Below are 9,357 nucleotides of genomic sequence, written 5' to 3'. Positions count from 1 at the left end.
TAATTATTTTCCTCACTGTATATATATATATATATATATGACATATGAGCAGAAATTGCTAAACAAAAGCTTATTTGATGTGGCAGTATATTCTACAGTAAAAACTGTACCCAAATCTAGTCAACAAAATGTTGTCTTTCATATTTCGCCTGACTGTAACGTTGTTTTTATGAAATATTAGGGCATATAAATGTTAATTTGCAGTTTAATACGTTGCTTATACAAATAGCCTACATTTTATTTCAACATATTTCAGTCGATTTTTACTCATCTCAGTATAGCAATACAGTTAGTTAAAACATCATCATTCATTCACACACAGAAATGCGATTTAAATTTAAACTGTCTTTTTGCGAGCTGTGTTAAACAGCGCGCATCTCTGCAGTTCATTCATTCATTCATACACAGAAACGCGATTCACTTGAGAACTTACTACAGTATTCCTCAGCTCAGTCGGATCCTTGCTCCTCGAAATACCCGCACTTCTGAGGTACATTTTCCATTATTATTATTCCTCACAGCACTGCGAGACGGTGTAAATAAGTAGACTACAATGATCTGATTAAACTTGTGTTTTCTCGAGCTGATATGGGGGCGTTCACAGGTTTGCGTGGATTGCCTCAGTCATTTGCGTTTGAATAGCGCACGCTCTCCGTGGGCGGAGTCACATTAAAAATAATTAGATGAGATGAGAATGACTGACATCTCGCTCTTTTCTTACAGATTACATGAACTGAGAATATTTGTTTTTTATATAAATTACTTCATTTAAAAGAAGAGAATTCAAGCTTCATGCCTGTGTGTCTGTATGCCTGTTTGACTGAGTATTCGCTGAGTTATTGTTCATTTTCTGACGCGTTTCAGAATGGACTACACTGACACAGAGAAGGCAGAACTCGCTTCGTGTTTATTTTTCTTTATTTGGCAAAAAGCACAACACTTTGTTTTTATTGTGAGTATACACAAAAATAATACACATTTAACAGAATCGATTGATGTATGAAACTTGTTTGTAATATCAAAGTCAACAGAGCAAAATTAATCTCTTTTGAACTGATAAAAAAAAAAAGCGAGCCTATCGCACCGGCGCGATTGAACCTCAGGGGGTTAACTGGATCCCATTGTTGTAGAATACACCAAGAAGAAAAAACTCTCCATTTCAGGGCGTAAAGCTTCCTCGTAGACGGAGCTCTGGAGTTTAGGATGGTCTCTACAACCTCAGTTGAGAGACCAGAGTCTATGAGTCGGGCCCCCTCAGAGGCCAGACCCACAGATTGAGTGTTTCTGGGCAGGGATGGAGGATTGCTCCCCTCACTTGAGATAGAAGGTCCCCCCTGACCGGGAGGTCCAGGGGAGAGCCGTCTAGAAGGGATATTAGGTTCGAGAACCAAACTTGGCTTGGCCAGTACGGAGCTACTGGCAGTACACTCGCTCCGTCTTGGCGAACCTTCTCCAGAACTCCTGGGAGCAGAGCGATCGGGGGAAAAGCATATAGACATGCCTCGGCCACGTCTGTACCATGGCATCCAGACCTAACGGGGCTGGATGCGTGAGATAAAACCAAAGTGGACAGTGCGTCGTATCCTGAGACGCGAACAGATCCACCTGTGCCTGGCCATACACTCCCCAAATGTGCTCCACCACCTCGGTGTGGAGCCTCCATTCCCCGGGCCTCAGCCCCTGCCTCGACAGGATGTCTGCTCCTATATTCTGATGTCCCAGAATATAAATTGCTCTCAGGGAGAGTAACTTCCCTAGGGACCACAAGAGAATCTGGTGTGTCAGTTTTTTATAGTGGACGTGAACGCAGACCCCCTTGATGATTTATGTAGGAGACCACCGGCATGTTGTCTGTGCGAACAAGCACGTGATGGCCCCTCTGGTCTGGATGGAAATGTCTCAACGCATTGAAGACCGCCATCATCTCCTGGCAGTTTATGTGCCACGAAAGATGATGATTCCTCCACAGACCTTGAGCTGAGTGGCCTTCCATTACCGCTCCCCAGCCCTTGAGAGAAGCATCTGTCGAGAGGGAAACTCAATGGCAAAGAGCTCCTAACACTGGACCCTGGGATAGAAACCAAGGTTTCCTACATATAACCAAGGCACGGAGACACCGCCGTGTTATCTTGATCATACAGAGTGGGTTCCCCCTTGGAGAAAACCCCTTGGTCTTGAGCCACCACTGCAGGGGTCTCATGTACAGCAGGCCAAACGGAATAATGTTGGACGCGGCTGCCACCAGACCCAAAAGTCTTTGAAACTGCTTTACAGTGAGTGACTGGCCTAGATTTATCTCTTTTACAAACGTGAGGATTGAAGCGACACGAGCAGGCAAGAGCACGGCCCTCATTGTCACTGAATCCCACACGACACCAAGAAAGGTGGTCCTCTGTGCTGGAGAAAGTACACTTTTCTTGGCATTCAATCTTAACCCCAATTTCTTCATATGCGCGAGAACGACATCTCGATGCCGAACTGCCAGAAGTTCCGACACTGCTAGGATAAGCCAGTCGTCTTTGTATTTCAGAATACGTATGCCCTGCAGCCTGAGTGGGGCTAGAGCTGCATCTACGCATTTCATGAATGTGCGGGGTGATAGAGCTAGACCAAACGGAAGAACCCGATACTGGTAGACTTTGCCCCCAAAAGCGAACCTTGGGAACTTCCTGTGTTGTGGAAGGATGAAGACATGGAAGTATGCATCTTTCAGATCTATTTTGACAAACCAGTCCTCAGATCTGATTTGAGTCACAATCTGCTTCAACATCAGCATCTTGAACTTCAATTTCTTGACTGAACGATTCAGAAGACGAAGATCAAAAAATGGGACGCAACCCCCATCCTTTTTTGGAACAATGAAATACCGGCTGTAGAACCCTGAATCTCTGTTGGCCGGCGGAACCAGCTCTATAGCTTCCTTTGCTAAGAGTGCTTCCACTTCTTGTTCCATCACCAGAGCCTGGATGTACTACTGTGAGTAACATCCCGTTGTAGCGTGGTGGACGAGAACCAAACTGGATTCTGTACCCCTTTTCTACTATGTGCAGGACCCATTGAGATATATTTGGTATAGTCTTCCACTCTGACAGATAATCTACTAAGGGAACCAGCCTCTTGAGGCTGGCCTTTGGTATAATAGGAGCCATCACTTCGGTGACCTGGAACACACTGGCAGGAAATAACCGAACTGACGGACTTTCGATCCTCCTAAGAGGGCGCGAATCCAACGCAGCGTTGAGGGGGCACTGAGTCGGAAATTCGCTGGAAGCCACTGGGCCCCGAGGCACCAACGGTGGGGGGGTTGGCAGAACGGCCTCCTGAGGGCACTGGGATGCGGCAGGCACCGTATAATGAGGTGAACACTGCTCCAGCCCGGAGGGGGCTGCCTTCAGATGTCTGACGCCATAGGCGTCAGGACCTCTTCTTTGCCGAACCCTTCTTCGCCAACAGAACGGTCCTCAGATCGGTCTGCTGCTTAGAAGAATTCGTCTGAGAGTCTCGTCCCGCACCCCATGGCTTTTGCGGTGGGGCACGAGAAGCGACACTCTCCTTCTGCTGCGGCTCACGCCCAGCAGCCCCAGAGGCCTGTTGACGGCGAGGGAGGTATCGTTTGAACACCTCCGCTTGCTTTTTCGCTTCTTGAAATCTGTCTACCACGGTGTTAACTGCTTCACCGAATAGACCACGAGGCGAAAGCAGGACGTCCAACAGAAAATATTTATCTTTGTCTTTGATATCTGATAAATTCAACCAAAGATGTCTCTCTACAGCCACATTACCTGCCATCGACCGCCCAATAGCACGAGCGGTCTCTTTAGTGGCTCGAAGAGACAGATCGGTGGCCCGACGCAGTTCTCGAACTATGTCAGGCCCCGTCCCCTCGCCATTCTCGAGGTCCCTCAGCAGGTCAGCCTGATACGCTTATAATATAGCCATGGTATGAAGACATGCACCGGCCTGACCTGCTGCCATATATGCTTTACCCACTAACATAGAAGAAGTTTTTAAAGGTTTAGGGGGCAGCATTGGGGACTTCAAGGATGATGCCGATGCTGGAGAGAGATATGATGCAAGTGGCTGTTCTACTTTCGGCATCGTTCTATAACCATATTCATTCAATCCTTTAATCTCAGAATAAAACATGAACTTGAGGGCTAAACACTCTAAAAGGTTTATTCCATGTTCTAGATAACTCTTTGTGAAGATCTGGAAAAAATGGAAGTCCCCTAGCTGGAGGTATTGTGCTTTGTGTAAGGAAACGTTCATCTAAAAGGCTCTTAGGACGGGCACCTTGTTTCTCGGCTGGCCATTCAATATATAACTTACACAGCTCGAGACAACAGCTCCACCAGCTCCTCATGCGCTGGGGAAGAAGCTGGCGTTTCTTCTTCCCCCATTTCGATGCTCAGCACATCTAGTTCCTCAGAACTAGACAGCTGAAGCACCGGTGCCTCTTCCGGAGTGGAAGAAACTGCGGGACGGGCTTCCAACTCCGGAGAGAGAGCACTGGATCTCACGGGTAAAGGTTTAGAAAGGGCGGGGCCCATCTCAATCCCCTCCGTGAGATCCATTTGTGATCCCCATGATAAGAGTTTACGTGCTGCCTCGGCAGCAGTGCGGCCCGAACCGCAGGGAACGCTCACCTGAACACCCTCCTCAAAGAGTGAAAGGCGAGAGCGGAGCGTGCGAAGCGGCAGCCTCTCACAATGCTCACAGTCAGCCCCCTCGAAGGCTGACAGAGCATGCTCCGCTCCCAAACACATCACACAAACTTTGTGTGTATCCCCACCCATGAGATAACGAGGGCAGAGAGAAGCACACAACTTGAATGATTGTTTGGACGCCATAATACATAGATTGAAGCTGTATCATTTTCGTGACAGACAACAATAAATATGACAGATAGTTTGACATAGAGCGCTTGCTGAGGCACAGAAGCTAGCGAGGTCGTAATCTGGATGTGCTTTTATCCTTTCCTGGTCATAACATCACCCGCCCGTGACGTTCATTCTTGCCATAGGACTAGTTGACACATGTGCTTCAGACGCAATCACGCAGGAAGGTTCCCAAAGCATAATTGAAGCATCGCGAGTTCCCTCAAAAGGGAACAACGTTAATCCAAATCCATCTGTAGTTGCGGAACTTTCCACACTCCGGGCATTCAAAGCAGATGTCACAGGCGCGGCTCTCCCGCCGGTGCCCACATCCAAGGCCTCCACCGACACCGCTGCCGACTCCTTCTAGTGTGAACCTACCGCACTAATTCCCGAATGTACATTTTGCATAAGTATTGGTTTCCTCTGAAGAAGCCCTTCCTTCTACCACTGACAGCACAACAATACTGTGTCATGTATTACAACACATTCAAGTGCTGTGGGTTTATCCACATTAGTCAGGTAACATTTTGAAATATATAATATTTTTGCTTAAGCAAAAACAATTCAAAAACATCTGCAATCAGGTGATGTTACAATGTGGTTGTAGCAGCGCATGAAGAAGATGAATAAGTAAATAAACACTCAGGAGAACACAAGAATAATCACAGGAACAAAAACCACCCAAGAATCGACTAACGAAACTGAGGCTACATACCCACAGTATGTATATACAAAATATACACACAGGCATACAAGGAAATAAACAAGACACAGGTGAAAATCACAGGTTACTATGGAGACAAACAAGGGCATAATCAGTCACTATGACAACTTAAAAAGGAACAAATGAAAAATATTCAACAACCTAAGAGGCTGTTTACACAACACCATTTCCAACAAAAACGGAAAACTTTTTGCAGTTTGGCCATTCATTTACTGGACAGGGGCATTTTGGGGGCCTTTTTTGAAAATGATACTGCTATTGTCTCCATGTAAATTACAAAAACATGAATTTGTGAAAACAGTGACATCATGCGCATGTGTATGACGTGTTCAGTCTATAGGCACGTAGTGTTTCTTTACAAAGTGATATCGCAATCTACTGGCCTGGCATGAGTAACACAGCATTTTTATTTGTTTTTGTGGATCCGTGTGAACGGGGATCATTTTGACAACATTATTGTCTGTACATGAAAAAGGAAAAATGCTAAAGAAAAACTTTTCCATTTTTAGTCCAATGGAGGTCTCCAATAATATGAGTGAACATCTGACATCTTTTTCTCGTAATAATGAGATGTTATGTCGTTAAAACGACAAATGTTCTAGGCCTTATAAGGACATGTGTAGTCATGTACAAAATATGCCTTTAGTTTATAAACCATAAAATGTATAGCCTATCATGTATTTATCATACTTCTACGTTCAAAAAGCTGAAGCAGCAGCCCCCAATGGACATTCATGTTAAAAGATCAAATTCTGTACACACCTTATTAATAAAGCATGTGTAGCCTACAGATTAGCAGATGAGCCCAGAATACAAACATTGCGTTTAATTGCACATTAGAATAAGCGTTTTCCTCCCATAGAAAACCCTTATTATAAAGAAAAAGCTCAATGTGGCTTAATAGGCTACTACAGTGATAAATATCAAATGCTGTACACACCTTATTAATAAACCATACTATCCTACAGAAAAGCAGATGAGCCCAATTATTCTGGTCAAATAGAAAAGAATAATACATCATTCAACTACCTTTATTTGTGTAAACAAGCTCTTAGACATGAGAAATATAGCTTACGAATTAAAATGCTTCGTTATTTTTTCAGACATATCATCATTAGCCAACTTTTGCCGGTGCTTTGTGGCAAGATTTATGCATGCGCTTGAGCGCAGAATAGGCTGTAGCCAACATACACCTAGGATTGAATATAAACAATGATTGAATATAAATGTGCGATAAGTCCTAATGAATGACTAGCCTACCAGTCTAGTAAAATTTCTTTATTTTTTCAGACATATTTATCATCATTAGCCAACTTTTGCCGGTGCTTTGTGGCAAGATTTATGCATGCGCTTGAGCGCAGAATAAGCTGTAGCCAACATGCACTTAGGATTGAATATAAACAATGATTGATAAGTCCTAATTGCTTAAATGAATGACTAGCCTACTAGTCTAGAAAAATCGCTTAATGCATATTGAAATGTCCCCTTATTATGTTGAAATAACGAGTAATGTCGAAATAACGAGATATTTTGACGAAATAAGATATTTATGTCGAAATAACGACTTATGTCGAAATAACGAGTTATTATGTCAAAATAACGAAATATGTCAAAATAACTAATATTATGTCAAAATAACGAGATATGTCGAAATAACGACTTATTATTTCGAAATAGCAAGATATTATGTCGATATAATGACTTAATATCTTGAAATAACGAGATATTTATTTCGAAATAACGAGATATTATGTTGAAATAACGACTTATGTCAAAATAATGAGAAATTCTGTCGATATAACAACTTAATATCTCGAAATAACGAGAGAAGTTTTCTTTTTCTTTTTTTTCTTACCTTGCGTTTCAGGGCTTCCGTAAATTTTCACTTCAGTGAAAAGTCTACTTTCATATTATAGCTAATTTAGCTTTTGTTTATTGTGAAATTAAGAAATTAAGACCTCCACACTAAGGGGTAAAACATTAATATAGGCATTTGTAATTGTTGCTTTGCTTTAGTAATTGTTGCTAGATTGATGTTGGATTACGAAGCATGAACTATGAATTTGTAATCAGCCACATTGTACTAATTTTTCTTCTAATTTTAATTTAATTAAACTGTGTCCATTATTGTTGTTGTTGTTGTTGTTTTTTAAATTTAAGCAAAATTAAAATGAGGGAATGAATTAGTACAATATGGCAATGATTCAACTTGAAATTTATTTAAATCAACTTGGAATTCTTAATAGGCTTTATGCCCAGCTCCACTACTTCCTGAACTTCAGCCAGCTCCTTTGTTTCCTGTCTGCCATTATTGGACAAACTGATTAATCCAGGTGTGTCTGATTATTGTTACTGAGGTCAGGCACACCTGGATTAATCAGTTTGTCCAATAATGGAAGACAGGAAACAAAGGAGCTGGCTGAAGTTCAGGAAGTAGTGGAGCTGGGCATAAAGCCTATTTATGGCTATGACGTTGTCAGGGATCGGTCAGGCTCCATCACCATTCAATCACAACGATCACTATCAGCTGAGTATTAATCACCAGCACCTGCATGCCATCTGCTCATCACCACCTACACTTATAAACACACACCTCACTCTGGCACTTTGTCTGGTCTCATATATGAGTAAGGACTCATCTTATTGTCTTGTCCTACCTTCCATGCATCTTTGGCAAAGTCTCCTAGTCTCACCGGCGTGTGCTTCCACCATCCTCCGCTCCATCATCCATGACCTCCTCAACCATCTAAACAGAAAAGACTGTCAGTATCTCCGTTCGTCATTACTCATAGACATTTACCTTTAAAGGTTCCCGCTACTGCTATATTTGCTTCATATTGTCAATAAACTAGGGCTGTCAAACGATTAATCGCGATTAATCGCATCCAAAATAAAAGTTTGTTTTTACATAATATATGTGTGTGTACGGTGTATAATTATTTTCTATATATAAATACACATGCATGTATATATTTAAGAAATATTTGCATATATATATATATATATATATATATATATATATATATATATATATATATATATATATATATATATATATATATATATATATATATATATATATATATTTTATATATAAATAACACATTTTTCTTAAATATATATGCATGTGTGTATATTTATATATAGAAAATAATTATACTCCATACACACACATATATTATGTAAACACAAACTTTTATTTTGGATGCGATTAATCATTTGACAGCCCTACAATAAACCTGTTTCTCATCTCTACCATTATTGTTTGGAGTTTCTGATCCGTAACCGATGTGTGTTGTTGTTTTTTCTTCCACATATCAAGTGCGGGGCTCCGTATTGGATAATCAGTATGACAAATAATTGATCTCTTTATTTGGTCGAATTTGCTTTTAATTAAGTCATTATTCATACTTTTCTGACTAAGGGACAGTAGTTAGTTCCTTAGTTCTCAGTCTTTTCTGTTTAGATGGTGTGTGTTTCAGGGGGCAGTCATGGTCTAATGGTTACAGAGTTGGACTGGTGATTCAAAGGTTGCTGGTTTGATTCCAGTACCGGCAGGAAATGACTGAGGTAACCCTCAATGACTGCCCGCTGAACGGGTGTGTGTTCACTACTCCCTACTCACTACTTTGCTCCCAATGTGTGTGCACTAACTTGGATGGGTTAAATGCAGAGGTCAAATTCCAAATAAGGGTTACCATACTTGGCCATCACATGTCACTTTCAATTCAAATGTTGATTATTGTATAAAGT

The sequence above is a fragment of the Squalius cephalus genome (genome assembly GCF_949319135.1).
Source record: "Squalius cephalus genome assembly, chromosome: 18".
In the NCBI taxonomy this organism is placed as follows: Eukaryota; Metazoa; Chordata; class Actinopteri; order Cypriniformes; family Leuciscidae; genus Squalius; species Squalius cephalus.
Note: the sequence above shows the minus strand (reverse complement) of the source record.